This window comes from Scyliorhinus torazame, chromosome 18 (genome assembly GCF_047496885.1).
Source record: "Scyliorhinus torazame isolate Kashiwa2021f chromosome 18, sScyTor2.1, whole genome shotgun sequence".
In the NCBI taxonomy this organism is placed as follows: Eukaryota; Metazoa; Chordata; class Chondrichthyes; order Carcharhiniformes; family Scyliorhinidae; genus Scyliorhinus; species Scyliorhinus torazame.
The window spans coordinates 19,348,111-19,371,595 of record NC_092724.1 but is presented as its reverse complement, the minus strand read 5'-3'; the positions used below and the strand labels follow the sequence as shown (position 1 = coordinate 19,371,595).

General features: G+C 46.2%; 1 protein-coding gene across 7 annotated transcripts in view; it reads left to right on the top strand.

The window, feature by feature from the left end:
- The first annotated feature begins 478 nt into the window (after window positions 1-478).
- Window positions 479-23,485, top strand: part of gatad2ab (GATA zinc finger domain containing 2Ab) — a 160,072-nt gene continuing 137,065 nt past the window's right edge. For 5 of the 7 annotated variants that reach the window (XM_072482310.1, XM_072482314.1, XM_072482313.1 and 2 more), the window contains exon 1: window positions 479-943. The gene's annotated coding sequence lies outside the window, so the exon portion shown is untranslated. Of the gene's footprint in view, window positions 957-23,485 lie in introns of all 7 variants that reach the window. The other 2 variants (XM_072482312.1, XM_072482305.1) reach the window with 1 other exon arrangement.

The following is a 23,485-nucleotide window of genomic DNA, read 5'->3' as shown; positions in this document are numbered from 1 at the left end:
CAGGACTGGCCCTTTGGTTGCATTACGACTCGCCGATTGGTCGGGGTGGACGTCAATCACTTCCGCCTCCTGGCATTGACAAGCATGTTCGGGTGATGACTGACGTCATGAGGGGGTTGCCGGGCCCCCGCACCTTCAGGAATCTCCCACTGGACAGTTCAAATGTCAGTCAGGTTTTCGAACGACGGCCTTCTGACGTTCGCCAATAATATCCCGCCTAACCCGCTCGCTGATTGGCCCGGGTGCTCGTCTTTCCATGGTCAGAGCTGGTGTCAATCAGCCACCGCCCACGCGTGCGCCATCACGCTTGGGTGGCGCCTGCGTCGAAAGACGTGCTCCGTTCTGGAAGTTACGATTGGACAGGCTGGGCGCATACCTCCGGATGGTTGGACAACTCGGGTGTCAGTCAGCTCTGGGACCGCCCCACTATCAACATAGGTTGAGGCAGACCCGGAAGTCGGCCTCCATTTTAACCATTGTTACGGTGGAAGGAGGGGGAGATTCGGGTCATCGCTCATAGCAACGGAAACTGGGCAAGAAAAGAAATAAAATCGCCCTCCCCCCTCCCCTTTCAGTCCCAACTCCCCCCCACCCCTTGAAATATAATTATATTTTTAATCGATTCCCTTAGAGAAAAAAAACTTTTCTTTCAAGAAAAAGAGAATTACAGAGGCGCCTATGAAGCCCGAGGCCTAACTTCATTCCTGAAGCCTCGGGGTCGAGTAGGTGGGCAGGCCGTACCGGCGCGTTTCGATCCCGGCGTCCATGAGGCGCTGAAGCTGAATGGATTTTCTCTGAAAGAAAAAGGAAGAAAATAAAGGAAACAAAACAAAAATACACAGCTATCGCCCGGAGTTCCCTCCCAATTCCTCCCTGCAACAACCCCCTCCCTTCCCTAAAAGCCCAAATAATCACTGGAGGGAAGAAATCAGCCAAGTAACAGGTATCAGAATAAGGTTCGAACTGATTGTTTATTGCTTGTTCTGTGTTTCAAGTAACTTGCGGCAAAAATCCTACACTCTAGAGAAATGCCAATTGCATTTGGTGAGTTTGACAGGGTAAATGTGGGATAGAGTTTAAGGCAACAAGCCAATCCATTCCTTTTTGTGATGGAGATAAACTTCCAGTTTGAAGTTACAGTAAGTTTGAAAAAGTTTTTTTGAAAGACTAAAGTTTGTTTGAGGCCTTTAACGGTTTAGAAGTTTTGATGGTAAGTTTGTTCTGATAACTTTTTTTTTACAAAAAAGTTGTTTACTGTTTTGCGATTTTACTTTCCTTTCTGTTTGCCATGTCAAGTGTAATTGCGTTGAGTTTTGCTTCACATAGTTCTAAATTGTTCAAATGAACCAGATTGGAAATATTTTCTGGTTTGAGTTATGTGGAAAATGAATTCGTTTTGGGTAATTTAATTGTTTTAAAGTGCAAATTACCATGTTGGATCTCATGAATTGTTTGGTGACAAATGGTTGGCTTGATGGTAAAAGATTGGGATGATTCTCTCTAGGCATGTGGAAATGGAGGAAATGCTGATCTTTCTGATTTGAGAAGCTCTGGGAACTCTCTGACAAACAATGAGAATACAGTTAGTTGTGAAGGAGTGCAAAGCTTATTCGTTGGACAATGAAGTCCGCATTAAATCCTCGGCTCCAAATAGTGGGAGCGAGGAGTACAATATTTACCAAAACAGTATTTGTCTATAATGAGTTTTTTATAGATGCTTTGAAACCAAGGTACCACAATCACTTCAGTGACTCTGTTTTAAGGCTCATGGATCTGCTGCAATTTGTATAGAGAATGGTAAAACTGCACTGTAAGAAGGTTAACTGTGATGTGGTGTCCCATCACACGGCTTTAGTGCATTTGAGGTGTCCAAATGCCTTGAAAGACCCCAACAACCCTCTAACCACTCTTGCAGCTATACTTAAACATTGGGAACTTTAGGGTTGGATTTTTCATTGTATCTTTTCTGTGTGCCACTCTGCTGCAGGAAGGTGTGGTATCATTCAATGTTGTGGATGTTTTGAGGGTCAGCTGACTGGAAGCAAGGGTTTTACTGACAATTGCGGTATTTTCTAGAGGTATGGGACCCTTGTACAGTCAAGTCTCTATGTCTGACTCTGGACCTGTGACTTGTACATTATTGGCAGCAGTAGCTTGGTTATCATGCTGTGAACCTTTTTAGGAGAAGTCTACAAGACAGTAGTTGACCTAGAAAAGGAATATTGCTTCAAATTACATAATGATGGTAGCTTAAGAGGGTAGTAGTGAAAAGCAACTTTCAGACTTGTGCCTAAAACAAACTTCTTACATTGAGTTCAATGATCATCACCCCCTTCCACGTCCGACCCAAATCATTTCAAAGAAATATTTGAAGGGTGTGGAGGGAGATGCGGAAAAGGCTGTAGCGCTTTTCTTAATGGATAAGACTTTTTTGCCTCCAATCATCTGTATCTACTTTGTGAACACTAAGTTATTAAAGGGGACTCCATTCCTGAATTTCGCACTGGGAGATTTATGATATTAGTCAAATGCAAATTTCTAGCCTTGAACTGCAGTGTTAACAGTGGGTGAGAGCTGAGCATGATTAGTTGAAGTCACTTACTATTTTAACTTGGCGTTCACTTTCTTAAGACAGGTAAGCTTCTGCATTGAGCTCAGAAATTACTGTCATGCTATTTTTCTTATTTATTCACAGGATGGAAGTGTTGCTGGCTAGGCCAGCATTTATCATCCATCCCTAATTGCCTTTAAGGTGTTAGTGAACCACCCTGAACCGCTGTAGTCCATGGGGTATAGTACATCCACAGTACTGTTAGGAAGCAGTTCCAGAATTTTGATCCCGTGATGTTGATAACAGCGACATTGTTCCAAATCGGGACAGTTTGTGACTTGGTAATGATGCTGTCCAGGATTCTCGCTGGTGGCGGGATTCTCTGGTCCACCACCCGCGGCTTTCCTGATGGTGTGGGGTGGCTTCAGTGGGAGTTCCCAGTGGCAGCAAAGAATCCCACCACCAGCACGCCGCCTCCCGCTGCCAAGAAACATGCGGCTGGGAGACCAGAGAATCGCACCCACTGTTCCCGTGAATCTGCTGCCCTTTTCTTCTAGTTGGTAGGGCACACTGGTTTGGAAGGTGTTGTGGAAGCCTTGGCGAATTGCTGCAGTGCATTTTCTAGGTGATACACACTGCAACCAACGTGTTCAGTGTGGAGAGAGTGAAGTTCAAGGTGAGGGGTAGGGCGCAGATCAAGCAGGCCATTATTGAACCTAGAGTGTTGTTGGAGCTAAACACCCAGCTATTTCACCAAACTCCTGAGTCTTGCCTTGTAGATGGTTCAGAGGGTTTGGGGAGTCAGGTGATGGGTCTCTTTCTGCACAATACCCAGCCCGTGACCAGTATTTATATGGCTGGCCCAACAACAATGAGAGATTAAATGAAATGTTCTGGCTAATTTTGTAGTCCTCACTATAAAATGCATCTCACTTTGTGTGTGAGCCTTTTAAGTTACCATGTGTATGTAAATGGTACTAAAAACTTTAAAGGGACCAACTTGCGTTCAGGCTGTATCGGTTGCTACACCAGTACGCAGCTCTCATGAAATGAAAATCGCTTATTGTCACAAGTAGGCTTCAAATGAAGTTACTGTGAAAAGCCCCTAGTCGCCACATTCCAGCACCTGTTCGGGAAGGCTGTTACAGGAATTGAACCGTGCTGCTAGCCTGCCTTGGTCTGCTTTCAAAGCCAGCGATTTAGCCCTGTGCTAAACAGCCCCGGATTGGATTGAATTTATTTATTGTCACTTGTACCGAGGTACAGTGAAAAGTATTTTTCTGCGAGCAGCTCAACAGGTCATTAAGTACATGGGAAGAAAGCGGAATAAAAGAAAATACATAATAGGGCAACACAAGGTATACAATGTAAGAAGGGGGAGCTGTTATGGGATGGGGTGGTCAAGGCGGGAGGGCACCGTCGGGGGGATCTACGGGTACGTGGGAACCGGGTGAGGAGCTGGGTTAAAAAAGGCTAGTCGACAAGGGGGGGGGGTAAAGAGCCCCCCAACCCGGCTGATCACGTGGAACGTGAGAGGGCTGAACGGGCCGATTAAAAGGGCACGGGTACTCGCACACCTAAAGAAATTAAAGGCAGATGTGGTTATGTTGCAGGAGACGCATCTGAAACTGATAGACCAGGTCAGACTACGTAAAGGATGGGTGGGGCAGGTGTTTCATTCGGGTTTAGATGCGAAGAATAGGGGGGTGGCTATCTTAGTGGGGAAACGGGTACTGTTTGAGGCAATGACCATAGTGGCGGATAGTGGGGGTAGATATGTGATGGTGAGTGGCAGATTGCAAGGGGAGGCGGTGGTTCTGGTGAACGTATACGCCCCGAACTGGGATGATGCAAATTTTATGAGGCGTATGTTGGGACGTATCCCGGACCTGGAGGCGGGAAAGTTGGTAATGGGGAGACTTCAATACGGTGCTTGATCCAGGGCTGGACCGGTCGAGGTCCAGGACCGGGAGGAGGCCGGCAGCGGCCAGGGTGCTCAAGGACTTCATGGAGCAGATGGGAGGGGTAGACCCCTGGAGATTTAGTAGGCCTAGGAGTAAGGAATTCTCATTTTTCTCCCATGTTCACAAAGTATACTCACGGATAGACTTTTTTGTCTTGGGAAGGGCACTGATTCCGAAGGTGACAGGGACGGAGTATACGGCCATAGCCATTTCGGACCATGCTCCACATTGGGTAGACCTGGAGGTAGGAGAGGAAAAAGAACAGCACCCACTCTGGAGAATGGATATGGGCTTATTGGCGGATGAGGGGGTATGCTTAAGGGTGAGGGGGTGTATCGAAAGGTACTTGGAGCTTAATGACAATGGAGAGGTTCAGGTGGGAGTGGTCTGGAAGGCGGTGGTCAGAGGGGAACTGATATCCATAAGGGCACATAAGGGGAAGCAAGAGGGTAAGGAAAGGGAGTGATTGTTGAAAGAACTTTTGAGGGTGGACAGGCAATATGCAGAGGCACCGGAGGAGGGACTGTACAGGGAAAGACAAAGGTTACACAGGCACAGTGGAGGAGGGCACACCGGGTACAGTATGAGTATGGAGAGAAGGCGAGTCAGCTACTGGCCCACCAATTGAGGAAGAGGGGAGCAGCGAGGGAGATAGGTGGGGTGAGAGATGAGGAGGGAGAGATGGAACGGGGAGTGAAGAGAGTGAACGGGGTGTTCAAGGCATTCTATGAGAGGTTATATAAGGCTCAGCCCCCGGAAGGGAAGGAGGGTATGATGTGTTTCCTGGATCAGCTGGAATTCCCGATGGTGGAGGAGCAGGAGAGGGCGGGACTGGGAGCACAGATTGAGATGGAGGAGGTGGTAAAAGGGATTGGGAGCATGCAGGCGGGGAAGGCCCCGGGACCGGACGGATTCCCGGTGGAATTTTATAGGAAATATATGGACCTACTGGCCCCGCTTTTGACGAGAACCTTTAATGAGGCCAGGGAAAGGGGGAAGTTGCCCCCGACTATGTCGGAGGCGACGATATCGCTCCTTTTGAAGAAGGAAAAATACCCGCTGCAGTGTGGGTCCTACAGGCCCATTTCCCTTTTAAACGTAGATGCTAAGCTCCTGGCCAAGGTGATGACGACGAGGATAGAGGACTGTGTCCCGGAGGTGGTCCACGAGGATCAAACTGGGTTCGTTAAGGGGAGACAGCTGAACACGAACATACGGAGGTTGCTAGGGGTAATGATGATGCCCCCACCAGAGGGGGAGGCGGAGATAGTGGTGGCGATGGACGCCGAGAAAGCATTCGACAGAGTGGAGTGGGACTATCTGTGGGAGGTGCTGAGGAGATTTGGTTTTGGAGAAGGGTTTATTGGATGGGTACAGCTGCTGTATAGGGCCCCGGTGGCGAGTGTGGTCATGAACAGGCAGAGGTTTGACTACTTCCGTCTTCATAGAGGGATGAGGCAGGGGTGTCCCCTGTCTCCGTTACTGTTTGCATTGGCGTTTTGAGCCCCTGGCCATAGCACTGAGGGGCTCCAGGAAGTGGAGGGGAGTACTCCGGGGAGGAGAAGAACACCGGGTATCATTTTATGCAGATGATTTATTGCTGTATGTTGCGGACCCAGTGGAGGGGATGCCTGAGATAATGCAGACACTCAGGGAGTTTGGGGAATTTTCGGGGTACAAATTGAATATGGGGAAGAGTGAGTTGTTTGTGGTGCATCCGGGGGAGCAGAGCAGGGGAATAGATGATTTACCGCTGAGGAAGGTAACAAGAGATTTCCGGTACTTAGGGATTCAGATAGCCAGGAGTTGGGGAACCCTACATAGGCTTAATTTAACAAGATTGGTGGAACAGATGGAGGAGGATTTTAAGAGATGGGACATGGTGCCCCTGTCACTGGTGGGTAGGGTGCAGGCGGTCAAAATGGTAGTCCTCCCGAGATTCCTTTTTGTGTTTCAGTGCCTTCCGGTGATGGTCACGAAGGCTTTTTTCAAGAAAATTGAGAAAAGTGTCATGAGTTTTGTGTGGGCCGGGAAGACCCCGAGAGTGAGGAGGGGGTTCTTGCAGCGTAGCAGGGATAGGGGGGGGACTGGCACTACCGAGCCTAAGTGAATACTACTGGGCCGCCAATATCTCAATGGTGTGTAAGTGGATGGGAGAAGGGGAGGGAGTGGCGTGGAAGAGATTGGAGATGGCGTCCTGCAAAGGAACCAGCCAACAAGCACTGGCGACGGCGCCGTTGCCGTTCTCCCCGAAGAAATACGCCACAAGTCCAGTGGTGGTGGCAACGCTAAAAATTTGGGGGCAGTGGAGACGACATAGGGGAAGGACGGGAGCCTCGGTGCGGTCCCCGATAAGAAATAATCATAGGTTTGTCCCGGGGAGAATAGATGGGGGATTTGGAGCATGGCAGAGAGCTGGGGTTGTGCAACTGAGAGATCTGTTCGTAGACGGGACGTTTGCGAGTCTGGGAGCGCTGACGGAAAAATATGGGTTGCCCCAAGGGAATGCATTTCGGTACATGCAACTGAGGGCTTTTGCGAGGCAACAGGTGAGGGAATTCCCGCAGCTCCCGACGCAGGAGATTCAAGATAGAGTGATCTCAGGGACGTGGGTGGGGGATGGTAGGGTGTCGGATATATACAGGGAAATGAGGGACGAGGGGGAGATTATGGTGGATGAGCTGAAGGGGAAATGGGTAGAAGAGCTGGGGGAAGAGATTGAGGAGGGGCTGTGGGCTGATGCCCTATGTAGGGTAAACTCGTCGTCCTCGTGCGCCAGGCTAAGCCTGATACAATTCAAGGTTTTGCACAGGGCGCATATGACCGGAGCAAGGCTCAGTACATTTTTCGGGGTAGAGGATAGGTGTGGGAGATGCTCGAGAAGCCCAGCAAACCACACCCACATGTTTTGGTCATGCCCGACACTGCAGGGGTTCTGGGTGGGGGTGGCAAAGGTGCTTTCGAAGGTGGTGGGGGTCCGGGTCGAGCCAGGCTGGGGGTTGGCTATATTCGGGGTTGCAGAAGAGCCGGGAGTGCAGGAGGCGAAAGAGGCTGATGTCTTGGCCTTTGCGTCCCTAGTAGCCCGCCGCAGGATATTGCTTATGTTGAAGGAAGCCAAACCCCCGGGCGTGGAGACCTGGATAAATGATATGGCGGGGTTTATAAAACTAGAACAGATAAAGTTCGCACTAAAGGGTTCGTGGGAGGTGCTCGGGAGGGTCCTCAGGGGTGTTTTTGTATAGATATTTGTATTTGGTTATGTATATTGGATTGTTTGATTTTATTATCTGGAGAGTTATTATTTTTGTTATGGCAGTTGCCATTTAGTTTATATATTATTTATTTACTTGTTAAAACGGTCACTGTTATTTATATTGTTTTATTGTTGTAAAAAAGGAAAACCTTTGTATTGTTTTGTTTGGCCGAAAAATTTGAATAAAATATATATTTTTTAAAAGGTATACAATGTAACTACATAAGCACACTGCTTGTATAGTGCCTTTGTGTTGTAGCTTAGCTGAAGCATTATAAAATACAATTTGACACTGAGCCACACATGGCGATATGTTAGTGAAGGTGGCTGAAAGCTTGGTCAAAGAGTTAGCTTTCAACAGACGTCTTAAAGGAGCTTCTCGTACCAGCTTCCCCGAACAGGCGCCAGAATGTGGCGATTAGGGGCTTTTCACAGTAACTTCATTTGAAGCCGATTTGGGACAATAAGCGATTTTCATTTCAGAGAGGGTTTACAGTGGGAATTCCAGGGCTTAGGACCCAGTCAGTTCTGAGCAGTCCAGTTAGGTGGTCAATGGTAACCCTTGGGGTGCTCGTGGGGAATTTGACAAAGGTAAATCATAGAAATTTGCGATACGGAAGGAAGGCATTTGACCTATCATGCTTGTGCTGACTGGAATATTATGCATCCAGCCCAATGCAACTTTGCAGCTTACGGGCAGGCCATAGCCATGTAATTCACGACACTTCAAATGCACATCAAGCACTTTTAAATGTGATGAGGGTTTTCTGTCTCTATTACGCCTCCTGTGCTGTTGAATATCTAGTGGAAATGGTTAGAACAAAGAACAAAGAACAAAGAAATGTACAGCACAGGAACAGGCCCTTCGGCCCTCCAAGCCCGTGCCGACCATACTGCCCGACTAAACTACAATCTTCTACACTTCCTGGGTCCGTATCCTTCTATTCCCATCCTATTCATATATTTGTCAAGATGCCCCTTAAATGTCCCTATCGTCCCTGCCTCCACTACCTCCTCCGGTAGTGAGTTCCAGGCACCCACTACCCTCTGCGTAAAAAACTTGCCTCGTACATCTACTCTAAACTTTGCCCCTCTCACCTTAAACCTATGCCCCCTAGTAATTGACCCCTCTACCCTGGGGAAAAGCCTCTGACTATCCACTCTGTCTATGCCCCTCATAATTTTGTATACCTCTATCAGGTCGCCCCTCAACCTCCTTTGTTCCAGTGAGAACAAACCGAGTTTATTCAATCGCTCCTCATAGCTTATGCCCTCCATACCAGGCAACATTCTGGTAAATCTCTTCTGCACCCTCTCTAAAGCCTCCACATCCTTCTGGTAGTGTGGCGACCAGAATTGAACACTATACTCCAAGTGTGGCCTAACTAAGGTTCTATACAGCTGCAACATGACTTGCCAATTCTTATACTCAATGCCCCGGCCAATGAAGGCAAGCATGCCGTATGCCTTCTTGACTACCTTCTCCACCTGTGTAGCCCCTTTCAGTGATCTGTGGACCTGTACTCCTAGATCTCTTTGACTTTCAATACTCTTGAGGGTTCTACCATTCACTGTATATTCCCTACCTGCATTAGCCCTTCCAAAATGCATTACCTCACATTTGTCCAGGTTAAACTCCATCTGCCATCTCTCCGCCCAAATCTCCAGACAATCTAAATCCTGCTGTATCCTCAGACAGTCCTCATCGCTATCCGCAATTCCACCAACCTTTGTGTCGTCTGCAAACTTACTAATCAGACCAGTTACATTTTCCTCCAAATCATTTATATATACTACAAAGAGCAAAGGTCCCAGCACTGATCCCTGTGGAACACCACTGGTCACAGCCCTCCAATTAGAAAAGCATCCCTCCATTGCTACCCTCTGCCTTCTATGGCCTAGCCAGTTCTGTATCCACCTTGCCAGTTCACCCCTGATCCCGTGTGACTTCACCTTTTGTACTAGTCTACCATGAGGGACCTTGTCAAAGGCCTTACTGAAGTCCATATAGACAACATCTACTGCCCTACCTGCATCAATCATCTTAGTGACCTCCTCGAAAAACTCTATCAAGTTAGTGAGACACGACCTCCCCTTCACAAAACCGTGCTGCCTCTCACTAATACGTCCATTTGCTTCCAAATGGGAGTAGATCCTGTCTCGAAGAATTCTCTCCAGTAATTTCCCTACCACTGAAGTAAGGCTCACCGGCCTGTAGTTCCCGGGATTATCCCTGCCACCCTTCTTAAACAGAGGAACAACATTGGCTATTCTCCAGTCCTCCGGGACATCCCCTGAAGACAGCGAGGATCCAAAGATTTCTGTCAAGGCCTCAGCAATTTCCTCTCCAGCCTCCTTCAGTATTCTGGGGTAGATCCCATCCGGCCCTGGGGACTTATCTACCTTAATATTTTTTAAGACACCCAACACCTCGTCTTTTTGGATCACAATGTGACCCAGGCTATCTACACCCCCTTCTCCAGACTCAACATCTACCAATTCCTTCTCTTTGGTGAATACTGATGCAAAGTATTCATTTAGTACCTCGCCCATTTCCTCTGGCTCCACACATAGATTCCCTTGCCTATCCTTCAGTGGGCCAACCCTTTCCCTGGCTACCCTCTTGCTTTTTATGTAAGTGTAAAAAGCCTTGGGATTTTCCTTAACCCTATTTGCCAATGACTTTTCATGACCCCTTCTAGCCCTCCTGACTCCCTGCTTAAGTTCCTTCCTACTTTCCTTATATGCCACACAGGCTTCGTCTGTTCCCAGCCTTTTAGCCCTGACAAATGCCTCCTTTTTCTTTTTGACGAGGCCTACAATATCATTCGTCATCCAAGGTTCCCGAAAATTGCCGTATTTATCTTTCTTCCTCACAGGAACATGCCTGTCCTGTATTCCTATCAACTGACACTTGAAAGCCTCCCACATGTCAGATGTTGATTTGCCCTCAAACATCCGCCCCCAATCTATGTTCTTCAGTTCCCGCCTAATATTGTTATAATTAGCCTTCCCCCAATTTAGCACATTCATCCTCGGACCACTCTTATCCTTGTCCACCAGTACTTTAAAACTTACTGAATTGTGGTCACTGTTACCGAAATGCTCCCCTACTGAAACATCTACCACCTGGCCGGGCTCATTCCCCAATACCAGGTCCAGTACCGCCTCTTCCCTAGTTGGACTGTTTACATATTGTTTTAAGAAGCCCTCCTGGATGCTCCTTACAAACTCTGCCCCGTCTAAGCCCCTGGCACTAAGTGAGTCCCAGTCAATATTGGGGAAGTTGAAGTCTCCCATCACCACAACCCTGTTGTTTTTACTCTTTTCCAAAATCTGTCTACCTATCTGCTCCTCTATCTCCCGCTGGCTGTTGGGAGGCCTGTAGTATACCCCCAACATTGTGACTGCACCCTTCTTATTCCTGATCTCTACCCATATAGCCTCACTGCCCTCTGAGGTGTCCTCTCGCTGTATAGCTGTGATACTCTCCTGAACAAGTAGCGCAACTCCGCCTCCCCTTTTACATCCCCCTCTATCCCGCCTGAAACATCTAAATCCTGGAACGTTTAGCTGCCAATCCTGCCCTTCCCTCAACCAGGTCTCTGTAATGGCAACAACATCATAGTTCCAAGTAGTAATCCAAGCTCTAAGTTCATCTGCCTTACCCGTAATGCTCCTTGCATTAAAACATATGCACTTCAGGCCACCAGACCCGCTGTGTTCAGCAACTTCTCCCCGTCTGCTCTGCCTCAGAGCCACACTGTCCCTATTCCCTAGTTCTCCCTCAACGCTCTCACCTTCTGACCTATTGCTCCCGTGCCCACCCCCCTGCCATACTAGTTTAAACCCTCCCGTGTGACACTAGCAAATCTCGCGGCCAGGATATTTATGCCTCTCCGGTTTAGATGCAACCCGTCCATCTTATACAGGTCACACCTGCCCCGGAAGAGCTCCCAGTGGTCCAGATAACAGAAACCCTCCCTCCTACACCAGCTGTTTAGCCACGTGTTTGTCTGCTCTATCTTCCTATTTCTAGCCTCACTGGCACGTGGCACAGGGAGTAATCCCGAGATTACAACCCTCGAGGTCCTGTCTTTTAACTTTCTGCCTAGCTCCCTGAACTCCTGCTGCAGGACCTCATGCCCCTTCCTGCCTATGTCGTTAGTACCAATATGTACAACGACCTCTACCTGTTTGCCCTCCCCCTTCAGGATTCCCTCTACCCGTTCGGAGACATCCTGGACCCTGGCACCAGGGAGGCAACGTTAGGTTCGTTCTTGTTGGTGATGGGGCACTTGTATGGCACGCATGTTACTTATCACATATCAGCCCAAGCCTGAATGTTGTCCAGTCCTTGCTGCATACAGGCTGCTTCGGTGTCTTGAGGAGTCACGGATCGTACTGAACATTGTGTAATCATCAGTTAACATTCCCACTTGTGACCTTGGGATGAAGTGAAGGCCATTGATGAAGGTAGTTGAGCCGAAGACACTCCTGTGAGGAACTCCTATGTCCTGGCTTGAGATGATTGCTCCTGAACAGCCACACTATCTTCTTTTGTGTTAGGTATGACTCCAGCCAGTGGAACGTTTTCTCTGATTCCGTTGAATTAAATTTTGTGAGAGCTCCTTGTCGCCAACCTCAATATACTGCTGCTTTGATGTCTCGGGCAATCCCTATGATATCACCTCTGGAATTCAGACCTTTTTGTCCAGGTTTAAACCAAGGCTTAATGAGGTCTGGCAGCAATCAAACTGAGCATTGGTGATCAAGATATTGGTGAGCAGCTTGATAGCACTGTTGATGATGCATTCCAACACTTTTTGAAAATAGGCTGATAAAGTGGTAATTGGCTGGATTGGATATGCTTTTTGTCGACGAGATATACCTCATTATCAGGTAAATGCCAGTCTCATAGCTGTACTGGAACAGTTAGCGTGGAGGTGTAGCTAGTTCTGTAGCACAAATCTTCAGCATTACAGCTAGGATGTTGGGGTGCATAGCCTTTATTGTGTCCAATATGCATGGTGTAGATCAGATATATAATGTGGAGTTCATTGAATTAGCTGACGACTGACATTACTGATGCTGGGGACTTTGGGAGGATGCCGCATTGGATCACTCATTAGGAACTCTGGGTGAAGATTGCAGATGATTCCACCTCGTCTCTTGCATTTACTGGGCCAAGCCATTATTTAGAATGGGGATATTCATGGAACCTCCTCCCTAGTTGTTCAATTGTCCTCCACCATGTACAACAGGATGTGGCAAATGGGTCTCTTTGATTTTAGGAACTACCCTAGCAGCTGTTCTTCCTTCACTTAACTGTTGTTTACTACACCCACCAAATCTATACATTTGATGTTTTAGATTAATGTGAAAGCAGGTGTGAGTTTATAGAATTATCCTTTTTCTTCTGGGGTATCTCCAGAACCCATCATTAAAATCTCTGGGTGGTTTCAATTGAACTCTTAAGCTGTGCTACCAAGCAGTCCTTACTGTTCAAAATGGCATGTGTAGGTCAAACACTGCTGTCTAGGTAGCGGGGAGATGTTTACGTGGAATTTTCCCTATCCTGGATCTTATGTGATTTCCCCTTGGTCTGCAGTGTAATTTGTTCATCCACCTGTGTGTTTTGTATTGTCAGCAATATTGTCACTGCATTAATTTGTATGTTATGAAACATTGAAATCTATTTTTGGCCTGGGTTGTGAAGCCTGATGTTGGTATGCTCATGTCCATCCTCAGGGTAGAGCCTGTAACCAACTCGGGTATTTCTTCCTCTCCTGCAAGTCTGAGCAGAGTTGACTTCAAATAAAACAGCAGCACAGTGCTGGTGGAATCCCCAGTGTCTAAGTCAGGCGTTGAGGCCAGTAACTCTGTGCCTCACCATCTTCTCGCCTCTTTCTCTTCCTTATCATTCGACTCCTTTGAAGACTAAATACAATGTTGAATCTGGTCAGCGGTTGAAAGCAGTGGAAGTGGTCAGTTTGTTAGTGGATGAGGCTGATCTTATCTTTGCTTCCCTCAGATGCTACCATCACTACATCAGTTTTCCTTTAACTTTATTCATGTATGTATGTATGGATATTTTATATGAGTCCCTAATATTATTTCTCTCCTCAACCCTGCCATCCTCCCCAGCACCAATTTGTGACCTGAAAGCATTGTATTGGGATGCACTTTCACTCCTGGCATTTCCACTGAAAGACATCAGAGATGAGCCTGATGCTGCTCTCAACCTGTGTATTTTCTAGAACTTGGTGAGTAAATGGGTACCATAGCTGATTAACCCCTCCCCCCAGCCTGGGAGAACTGAAACTAGTTTCAGGTGCTGCTCTGGGGCAAGGCAAGCAAACTTGACACCTACCGATATAGAGCCAGAAATCAACTTCTGACCTGGCTTGTGTGGATCACTTTTACTTCAACTGAGTCTTGGAGACATTCTTAGTTCTGCAGTATTTTTAAAAATGTGATAAGATGATTGTAGAGAAGAAAGTACTTGTGGTTTGGCTTTCATTAACTCGGTGTGTCTTTGACCTGGAAAGCACCTGAAGCAGTCCAAAAGTGGGCCTGAGATTGGGTTTGTGGAAGCCTTTGGCAATTTAGAAATGGACAGATATTTGGTGGTGCAGTGGTTAGCACTGCTATCTCACGGCGCCGAGGTCCCAGGTTCAATCCCGGCTCTGGGTCACTGTCAGTGTGGAGTTTGTACATTCTCCCTGTGTTTGCCCGGGTTTCGCCTCCACAATGTGTGCAGGGTAGGTGAATTGGCCCTAAATTGTAAAAAATGAATTGGGTACTCGAAATTTAAAAAAAAGACATGGGCAAATATTTACAAGAAAGAGCAGGTTGGATTTTAGGGTTAGATGTTGCACTTGGGACATTTCCTTACATTAAAAGTGCAGTGCAAATATAAGGGTTATGTGGCTAATTTTGCCACTTCAGATAAGTTGCTTGACTGTTCCGAAGGGCGCACGTTTGTTAGAAAGTTTGCTGGTTAAGATCCAGTTTTGGTTTCTACTGGCCTGCGTGGTTAGTTGATCTGACTTGAGGATGGCACAATAGCCACTGTGTTAGGGAGCCAAACTCTGTTACCTCTCCTACTCCTGATACTATTCAGTGTCTTCTGCCAGGAAGGAAGTGGGTGGGTACGTGATTAGGACACAATCAGTCTCTGCTGTGATCAGTTATCCTAGTGACTAGCTGGTGGAATTGGGGCTCTATATCTAGAAGGAGAAGGATTGAAAACTGGAACTCTAAGCTTCCATGTTGATGTTTCAAATCGATCTTGTCAGTAAATATAAAACTAACATGTCCTACATATGTATGCTTCTCTGTGGTTACTGCCTGTTTTTCCCAAGTTACAATGCTTAAAATTGCTGATCCTCAGGAGAATATAGTTCACTAATGTCCTTTAGGGAAGAGGAAAATCTTCTGTCCCTGCCTGGTCTTGCCTACATGTGACTCCAGTCCCGTAGCAGTGTGGTTTATTCTTAACTGAAATGGCCTAGTAAGCCACTCCGTTCAAGGGAGTTATAGATGGGTAACAAATGCTGACCTTGTCAGCGATGCCCGCATCTCGTGAAAAAACAAAATAAAGCATTGAATAATTGTTTTAAACAGGCGTAGTGATTATGTATTTGGGGCAGCAGGTTACTGCAGCTGATTTGTTGTTGCTGGTTTCTCTTTGTTATCGAAAATGGCTGTTTATTGTGTACATGGAGTAATCTGTTGTGTGTTCTAATGTGACTGTGCAGCCCAGTTGTAGACCTCCACAGTGCAGGGTAGGAGTGAATTGGCTGATTTCTTTGTTGGGATAGCCAGGCCAGTACTTGGGATTGTTCCCCAGGTAGTTGTTTTGACATTTTTCTCCCAATCCATGATGGACAAACCACATTTCTCTGAGATTCACCTTCAAGAAATCCTTGAACCTTAATCTTGGCCTACCTCACAGACAGTATCCAAGTGTAAGTTGTGGATATATCGTTAGAACCATAGAATTCTTAGAGTGCAAAATAATGCCATTCGCCCCATTGAGTGTGCAACGGCCCTCTGAAAGAGCACCCTACCTCCCGTCCTATCCCTGTAATCCATAACCTACCGAAACTGTATATCCTTGGACTGTGGCAGGAAACTGGAGGAAACCCACGCAGATACGGGGAAAGTGCAAACTTCACACAGACAGTAACCCAAGGCTGGAATTGAACCCAGGTCCCTGTTAATGTGAGGCTGCAGTGCTAACCACTGTGCTACCCCATGTTGCAAGTATCTAGTTCATGGTTCATGTGTTTTAAAAATAACTTCTAAATGGGGTAAATGCAATTTAAACAAGCTTGGCATCCATTGCTTGTAAAAGGTTGGTGTCGTGTTGGTTTAAGCAGTTAACAAGCAGAAAGGTAAGATCATAGAACAGCAGGTGGACTTACTTAAGTAAAGAGCTGAAGATGTGATGTCAGTGCAGTTCAGTTATATTTTTGTTTTTGAGTTAGAACTAACTTAATTGAAAAGAATTGTAAATCCTGAAGGGTTGTAAAATCAATTAATTATCATCAGATCAAAGAATGAATTTTAAATGAGGGAATCTTAACCTAAATGTTTTTTTGAGGAAATCTCCGAGAATGCCCAATTGTCATGGAGGTGAGTGGAGCCTAGGGACGTTCTTTGGTTTCAGTTTTTATCAGAGTTTCTGAGTTAGTTGCAGGTTGGACCTGGCGTAGGTGGATTGTAGTTCATTGACAGAAGGTATCCCAAGTAAATGACAGTAGGCCTACATGGCAAGCAGAAAAATAACTAACTTCATCATTAGTTTGAATTTTCAAGTGAACAGAAGCTGAAAGATTGCTAGTTTGAAATTTCTGGAAGAATCAACAGTGGTCCTCAAAAGTTTTGTGACAAAAGAAAACACCCAGCAGATTGCATGAAAATATTAAGAAGGCAACCAGAACAAGGAATTGAGGCATCCATAGTCAAGTGGTAGGAGATCATAGAATCTACAGTGCAGAAGGAGGCCATTAGGCCTATCGAGTCTGCACCGGCCCTTGGAAATAGCACCCCACTTAAGCCCACCCCTCCACCCTATCCCTGTAACCCAGCAACCCCACCTAACCTTTTTGAACACTAAGGGCAATTTAGAATGGCCAATCCACCTAACCTGCACATCTTTGGACTGTGGGAGGAAACCGGAGCACCCAGAGGAAACCCACGCAGACACGGGGAGAACGTGCAGACTCTGCACAGACAGTGACCCAGCGGGGAATCGAACCTGGGACTCTGGCGCTGTGAAACAACTGTGCTAACCACTGTGCTGCCGTGCTATGAAAGCCATACATCCAAGAATAGCTGGAGCTGAGGAGAATTAGTAGTTACCAGAGGACTGTGACATACTTTTGTGTAGCTTCGACGTAAGTAATCCCCAAGATATCAAGTATTAAGAGGATTCTTGGGATGTAAGAAATAAAGTTTATAACTATACGTAGTTATAAACCATATTGTGAAGTTAATAGTGCATGTTTTGGTTGTCTTTTATATGTACAATAAAGCTACCTTTTCTTTAAAAACATTGAATCTTGTTACATAGTTCTAATGGTTAAAACGTGGTTAATGGTCCCTAACCAGATCGTAACAACATGACTGCCATGTTTCTATCATCGGTCATACGTACTACATGTCCACTGCGTCTGAGCTGAGCTCTGATAAGTTCTTCAAATTCAGATATTTCCACTTTGTGAAGTACCTCAAATGTTGGGAACGCCCATTTGATGCCCATGATGTTCTAAATGCATCTCATGTGGAACCTGCCCAATTGCTTAATATGTCTGGAGTGGATTGTCCGTGTCGCAGGCATATAGGAGGATAGGTATTAGCCACAGCTTTGCACAAACAAGTTTTTGTTGGACAGCTGATTGGAGCGTCGTTTCTGATGCCAACCCAACGACAACCACTCGTATTTATACAGCATCATTAATGAAGTAAAACATCCAAGGTGCATCACATACTGAGAGGATGTGTCCCTGGCAAGAAAGTCCAGGACCAGGAGTTAATGAGGAGTTGGCTATTTAGAACTGAGATGAGAAATTTCTTCACCCAGAAGGGTCACTTAAGTTCACGGCTGAGCTCGACAGATTTTTAGAAGGGGTCAAGGATGTGGGGATAGGCATGGTGGCACAGTGGTTAGCACTTCTGCCTCGCGGCGCTGAGGACCCGGATTTGATCCCAGCCCCAGGTCACTGTCTGTGTGGAATTTGCACATTCTCCCCGTGTCTGCATTGGTCTCCCCACAGCCCAAAGATGTGCAGGGTGGTGGATTGGCCATGCTAAATTGCCTCTTAATTGGAGTTTGTTTTTTAAAAAGATGGTGGGGATAGGGTGACAAAGTGGATTGAAGTAGAAGACCAACCCTGTTCCAACGCTACATGGCAAGATTAGTTTCAATTTCTCTTTAAACCACTGAGTTCACATGTTTTAGTTCAATTCATGTTGTTGAACTGAGGCCGTGCAGGAGGGATAGTTGCCATGAGTTTGCTTATCTGATGCTTTCCATAAAAGCAACACCCAAAATCTGTTCTCATTGCGAATCACATTCGTATCTATAAACATTCCTCCCTGCTGATACTGCAGACCACTTTTCACAATGGGCTTGCTCTGCCAGACTACTGTCCAGGCATGACCCCATGCCCCCCCCCCCCCCCCCCCCCCCCCCCACCCCGGTGGGGCTGTACTTGTGCATCCTCGGCCGGGTAATGCTTTTAAAAAGGGGAGGTGCTGAGAAAATATTTCTTCGAGCTGGGGAATCTGCGACATGGTATAAAGGATAGGCCCATTTAGGATTCTGAGAGACAGCTTCACTCAAAGGCTTGTGAACCTTTGGAATTCCCAAAACCAGAGAGCGGTGGATGCTCAGTGTTTGAGTAAATTCAAGATGGAGTGCTTAGATTTTTGGGTAATAAAATTGAGATATGGGAATAGTGCGGGAAGGTAAAGTTGAGGTAGAATGTCACACATGATCTTATTGAACGGCAGAGGAGGCTCAAGGGGCTAATGCCCCACCCCAGAATGAGCATATGATCATGGCTGATACGTTATTGCAATATTCATGGTGCTGTATTTTTGGAGATGCTGACTTTCGGATGAAATGTTAAACCAACACGAGGTCTACTTGTTCATGTGTATGTAAAGTTTCTATTTGAACTGGAGAGCAGGGGGTCCCTTGGGTATCCCAACCATCATGCCATCCCCTCTACTCACCGGCACCATGTGAAACAGATTAACTGGCCATTTAACTAAATTTATGTTTGTTGAACTGGTTGCACAAAAATTGGTTGCCATGTTTGCCTAAATAAGGAGCAATTACACTTCAAAACTACTGTGTTGGCTGAAGGAGCTTTAGAATATGCTGAGGATGTAGAAGGAGCTTTATGAATGCAGGTGGCTTTATTGATATGCAACAGAAAGGAAATTAAAAACAAATGTTTGTAGTTGCACTGTTAAAATAAGTGAATGTGCAAGTTAATTTGGGTTATTCCTTCCGTTCCGTGTAAAACCCAGTGGCTACAGTCTGCGTCTGCTGTCCAACACATTAGACTTCCATTCCTCGTGAAGGCTTTGTCCCTTTCGAGAGAACTAAAATGGCTGCCTGGGAACCCCAACTCTGCTGTTGTGACTGTCCTATCTGTGTGCTTTCCTGCCTTTCCTCTGCTTTGTGCTGTCGAGTCAGAGGGGAAATTCCAACCCTCGGCTGGTAATTCTCTGCTCACTTGGCTTGGAGGTCAGTTTCACGGTGGCCTTGACCTGCTTCCAAAATCTAATTTCCAGGTAACACAATTTGGAAAATGTGTTGGGTGTACACCACAGGTTTTGGAATTTATTTATTTTTTACAGATGCCGTGAAAAAGAAGCAATCCCTTCTCTGCCACACAGGCCCTCTTCACGAAATCTAACCTCACTGAAGTAGTCAGGCCTTCCCAGTATGGCAGGCTGCCAATCGTGATGCAATACCTAATTGACGGGAAAGGGAAATTGGCACTGGTTTCCACACCCTTTCTGGCTCTGGGTGACTGGTCATGGATCATCCAGCCCCCTCAGCCAGAAACTGGGAATAGGGAATGCATAGAATGTAAAATTTAACCCAACTTTCCTATCACCGCAAGCAAGGAAATGCTCAGTTATGATTTCAGAGCAGCCAGGAGCTGCTGCAAGATTTTCGGAGGTTAATATCCATTTGTGAATTTGTACCCTGGTTGCTGCAATACAGAACTTAATTGCATATAATTTGCAACACAAATGGCCATTTGGCCCAGCGGGTCCATTTTTTGTACATATTCGTGCTGCACACCAGAATCCTCTTACCCTACTTCATCCAAAACTAACAACGTGTCCTTCTATTTCTTTTTATTTATCTAGCTTTCCCTTAAATGTATCTAATTTTCACCTGAACTACTCTTTATGGTAGTAAGTTCCACATTCATAGAATTCCTACAGCGCAGAAGGAGGCCATTTGGCGCATCGAGTCTGCACCGATCCACTCCGCCCTATACCCGGAACCTAACCTGCACATCCCTGGACACTAAGGGGCAATTAATCATGGCCAAACCACCTATTCTGAACATCTTTAGCCTGTGGGAGGAAACCGGAGCACCCGGAGGAAACTCACGCAGACAAGGGGAGAAAGTGCAAACTCCACACAGGCTAGAATTGAACCCATGCCGCTGGTGCTGTGAGGCAGCAGTGCTAAGCACTGTGCCACTGTGGTGCTCCACTCTAAGCACTTTCTGGGTACAATTCCTCTTTAATTCCTTTTATTTTCCTCTTGAATTCCTTATTGGACTTATGATTGACTATCTCATATTTATGGCCTCTAGTTTTGGATTTCACCTGCAAGTGGAAACATCCTTTCCACTTCTACCCTGTCAAACCCCTTGAGAATTATTTTAGTGACCTATGTCAAATGACCCTAGCCTATTTAGTCTGTTCTGATAGTTATACCCTCTCTGTTCTGGTGTCATCCTTGTAAATCATTTTGAAACCTCCCCAGTCCCTCTTTTTTTTTTTTGCTGAAAAATGGAGACCAAATTTGTGCATGGTGCATTACAAGTGTGGTGTAGTCAAGGCTATTAAACTGGAGCCTAACATCAATGGCTGTGTTTCTACCACCCACCTCCACAAAGGCCCTCAGCTGAATTTTAGCTTTTGAATTGCTGCATGGGTTGAAACCCTTTGAATCCAATATTGGTAAACTTTGCCGGTGCGGCAATCCATGGCTGCAGCAGATTGCCATAGGATTAACTTTGGGAATCAGAAAATAACATATTTGGAACCGGTTGGACCCCCATCTGATCCAGCCTATTAAAATTCAACCAGCTTTCTGGAGTGACTTATTTGCAATTTCCCTTCTAGTTTTGTAATTGGGTGCCTGTTGGTCTCCACAACAAAGTAAGGAGTCCAAAGTTGCAGCCAGTGAGATTGGAACTCTATATATTCTTTAGATATGTTTTTAGTTCCATAAATATTTGGCTATTTCCAATAAGATTAGCAAGTTTGCAAGAATCTCCTTGGCAGATACGGTGAACTTTCAGATGGGATTATATTATCGACAATGGGACACAGTCTGGAATGGTTGGTGAGATTGTTGAGCAATGCAGCTTCAAACAATAGGTTATGGTGGATTTTCATGTTAAATACAGTTCGATTTTGGGGGTGTATTTTCCAATTCATAAAGTAGGTGCCACCAGTCAGGAAATTGGATTGATGACAAGTTGATTACTTTTATTTCTAGTTGTGGGGGGAGGGATGTATTGTATCCCAAAGAGCCCCAAAAGATGATTCTTTTGAAGAATCTTCAGGCTATTTTTCTTTATCTGGGAGGTATAGCAGCATTGAATAGGCTTTTCAGGGACTTTTGTGGCAATACTATGGTACACAATCGTTATCCCAACAGCTTCAATAGTGACTCAGTAGGATTGTCGCATGAGAATTCCCTCCCCATTTCATATTGGAAGAACAAGAGGATGCTCAATAGGTTTGGCTTCTCCTCCCAGTGTACCTCGGGACATCTCTTAATTGGCAACTGAACCACTGGATTAAGAAAAATAATGACAGCAAATGCTGAAAAATGTTTAGGTGGGACAGCATGTATAGTGAGGGGGGGGGGAAAGTTAAACATTTCACTTTGATATTTAATTACTGAATTAGAACAAGAACAAAGAAAATTACAGCACAGGAACAGGCCCATCGGCCCTCCCAGCCTGCGCCGATCTTGATCCTTTATCTAAACCTGTCACCTATTTTCCAAAGATCTACTTCCCTCTGTTCCCCGCCCGTTCATATTCCCCGCCCGTTCATATATCTGTCTAGATGCATCTTAAATGATGCTATTGTGCCCGTCTCTACCACCTCCGCTGGCAAAGTGTTCCAGGCACCCACCACCCTCTGCGTAAAAAAACTTTCCACGCACATCTCCCTTAAACTTTCCCCTTCTCACCTTGAATCGTGACCCCTTGTAATTGACACCCCCACTCTTGGAAAAAGCTTGTTGCTATCCACCCTGTCCATACCTCTCTCAATTTTGTAGGCCTCAATCTGATCCCCCCTCAACCTCCGTCTTTCCAACGAAAACAATCCTAATCTACTCAACCTTTCTTCATAGCTAGCACCCTCCATACCAGGCAACATCCTGGTGAACCTCCTCTGCACCCTCTCTAAAGCAACCACATCCTTCTGATAATGTGGCGACCAGAACTGCACGCAGTATTCCAAATGTGGCCTAACCAAAGTCCTATACAACTGTAACATGACCTGCCGACTCTTGTACTCAATACCCCGTCCGATGAAGGCAAGCATGCTGTATGCCTTCTTGACCACTCTATCGACCTGCGTTGCCACCTTCCGGGTACAATGGACCTGAACTCTCAGATCTCCCTCTACGTCAATTTTCCCCAGGACTCTTCCATTGACCGTATAGACCGCTCTTGAATTAGATCTTCCAAAATGCATCACCTCGCATTTGCCTGGATTGAACTCCATCTGCCATTTCTCTGCCCAACTCTCCAATCTATTTATATTTTGCTGTATTCTCTGACAGTCCTCCTCGCTATCTGCAACTCCACCAATTAAAAGTGCTCCCTGTATCTTCCTATTGTCCTCGACAGAAAGGAGACTGCAGTGCCTTATGAAGATCCCAGGGATCATGATGAAACACACTTGCCGGTTTTCCAGCATGGAAACAGGCCCTTTGGCCTAGCTTGTCCATGCTGCCCAGTTTCTATCACTGAGCTAGTCCCACTTACCCGCATTTGGCCCATATCCCTCTATACCCACCCTGCCCATGTAACTATCTAACTGATTTTAAAGGAAAAAAATGTACCCGCCTCTATCACTGCCTCAGGCAGCTCGTTCCAGATGCTCACCACCCTTCTGATAAGCTTACACCATTTCAGAGATTTTTTTAAAAAAAATTTAGAGTACCCAATTCATTTTTTTCCAATTAAGGGGCAATTTAGCGTGGCCAATCCTCCTACCCTGCACATCTTTGTGTTGTGGGGCAAAACCCACGCAAACACGGGGAGAACGTGCAAACTCCACATGGACAGTGACCCAGAGCCGGGATCGAACCTGGGACCTCAGCGCCGTGAGGCAACAGGGCTAACCCACTGCGCCACCGTGCTGCCCCATTTCAGAGATTCTTAACATTGAACTGGAGCCTTGGCCGTGGGTGGC